Raw genomic sequence first — 2,688 nt, forward strand, 5'->3', positions numbered from 1 at the left:
AACCTCACTAGTCCTTCCTCCACTAAATACAGAGTTCCTGGATCTCTCTACCTGCTCATTGGAAACTATACCATCACTGCACAACCTCTGGAGACTCCATACACTACTTCTGGCACAGAATCACATTAAAGAAGTGAAACATGGACAGTGGAGAGGGTTGCAGAGTATACAGACCCTAAATCTAAATGGGAACCATATAAGAGAGCTGAATGACAGTTTCTCCTGGGGCTTGGATTCACTCACTCATCTTTTGCTTGCTTTCAACCAGCTGCATACTCTGCAAGGACTCATCTTTCAGCATCTTCAGAGTCTGGAATTTTTGGACCTTCAGGGAAACCTCCTCTCTAGCATTCAAGTCGGTTCGTTGAGACCCCTAACTCAGCTCCGTCGTCTACAGCTCCAAAACAACTTACTCCAGAGCTTGCAGAATAATGACTTTTCTGTGCTGCAAAAGCTAGAATGTCTTGACTTGTCTGGAAACCAGATCCAAGCTCTACCACCATTTGTGTTTGCACCACTCCTATCCCTCACTTTGCTCAACTTACAAAGTAACAAGTTGCGTCACCTCCGCTTTCAGACGTTGCGCAGTTTACCAGCACCCGGAACAATCATCTTGCTCTCCCACAATCCGTGGGAATGTGACTGTGATTTGCAGCGTGTATTTGGGAAATTAGGTGGAGTGCAAAGACTAAGCCTGCAAGACAGCGAGGAACTATATTGCTCAGAGCCTCCTGCACTTAAAGGGAGGCACCTAACATCTCTGGACACACGTCTCTGTGTAGCCGAAACAGTTACTGTTCTGGTCATCACCCTGACTATAGTTGTCACTGTAGTTGGAGCCATAGTTGCTGCAGAGAGGAGCAGGAAAAAAAGCCCCAGTAGCCGACATAGTCAAATGTTTGCACAGGACTGATGCTGATGAGATTTGGCAAGAAGAAATATGAAACCTGGAGTAACAATGAAAATCAAATTGTTTTCATTGTCATGCTGATGCTGAGCCCCCCATAGTTTAAACCAGAAATAATTTAACTTTGAGACAAGCCGCACTTATTAAAAATCGAATTTCTGATACTTTGTCTCTATGGCCTTATGTTAGAGCACTAAAAGTTCCCCAACAGGAACAAGTGTCTTCATAATGCATAATTAAATCTGTGAGTTAAAGTTTTCCAAGTCGCTGTTTGCTGTATGAGACACCACTAACATACACCTAATGCATGAAACACAGAGAAAGAGTGCCCGGGGCAAACAGAGGCAAACATACGGACTGGCAGCTTACAGCTTAGTGCACTAGAATACTTTACTCTCTGAAAAAGTGCTAATCATCAATAATTGGTGATAAAACTCCTTTAATAACACTGCACTATAACTCATTATCAATAACCTCAGATGTGTGCATCAAGGGTTTCAAAACTGACCTTCAGGGTTTGCAGTCATAGGCAAAGGTGGGTACCCATAAAAACTTACTCTGCTACTAAGTTTGAAAAGCAGTCTTATCACCATAGCAACCAGAGTAATATCCCTGCTGGTCAGACTGTTCCATTTGTTGCTATGGTGATGAGACCACTTAAAATGTTGTACATACACATAGGATTTGAGCCACGTACATTCGAAGTTTGCATATAAAAATACTTTACACTAATATTAATCAAACTTCTAACTGGATAAAATGCACTTGCCGATTCTCTCATGTAAATACAGCATGTGGTGCATCTGGGACAGGATGGCTTCTACAGTTTTGAAATAGTATGTAGTAATCTCGCAGTTCAGGACATTTGTCTCGGTTATAAACACATTGTCTCCGCGGTGTCTATCAGTGAAGTCAAGAACAAAAATATTGTAATTGTAACACCGTTCTAAAGGGTAAAAGATAACGGTAGATTTGCAGAAGGAGTCCGGTGATTCTGTGCAGGAGCATCAGCAGGACCACCAATGTCAGCAGGATCGGTCAGGTAAGTTCCCTGGTATGGGAGTCAGGTGCTTATCTAGTAGACTGGGCCAAGGTAACAGAGCTAGAAGCCTACGGGACATACCGATGCCAAATACCCAGCAATACCTATAACAATATATCCTGCAAAGCCCACAGCCGCTTCAAAAACGAAACTGCAAATATATTTCAAAGATTACTTTTAAACTGAGACCAGCTAACAAAATGGTGGCAGTTCCCCTTTAACACAGCCTGGCACTTTTAACCAGGACTACCGATCCGCTACTGATGGACTACACCTCCCGTCATCCTCCAATCAAGTGGCCGGTAGGGGCTCATCCGCGTTTCCGGGTTGCATGTGACTCATAGTCATGGAAAGATGGGATAAGAACCGGACAGGATAACAGAAAGAGACAGTGAAGGGCCATGGAGTATAAAGTAAACTGATGGATTTCTGCATACGGCTTACCGCCGGGGTCACAGCGGGTACATACGGCAGCGACATGGAGCGAGTTGGGTGTACGAGGAAAGAGACTGATGCGGAGGTCGCCGGGCGCGGGGAGGCTGATGCGGAGGTCGCCGGGCGCGGGGAGGCTGATGCGGAGGTCGCCGGGCGCGGGGAGGCTGATGCGGAGGTCGCCGGGCGCGGGGAGGCTGATGCGGAGGTCGCCGGGCGCGGGGACACTGAGGTGGAGGTCGCCGGGCGCGGGGACACTGAGGTGGAGGTCGCCGGGCGCAGGGACACTGAGGTGGAGGTCGCCGGA

This window comes from Spea bombifrons, chromosome 7, assembly GCF_027358695.1.
Source record: "Spea bombifrons isolate aSpeBom1 chromosome 7, aSpeBom1.2.pri, whole genome shotgun sequence".
In the NCBI taxonomy this organism is placed as follows: domain Eukaryota; kingdom Metazoa; phylum Chordata; class Amphibia; order Anura; family Pelobatidae; genus Spea; species Spea bombifrons.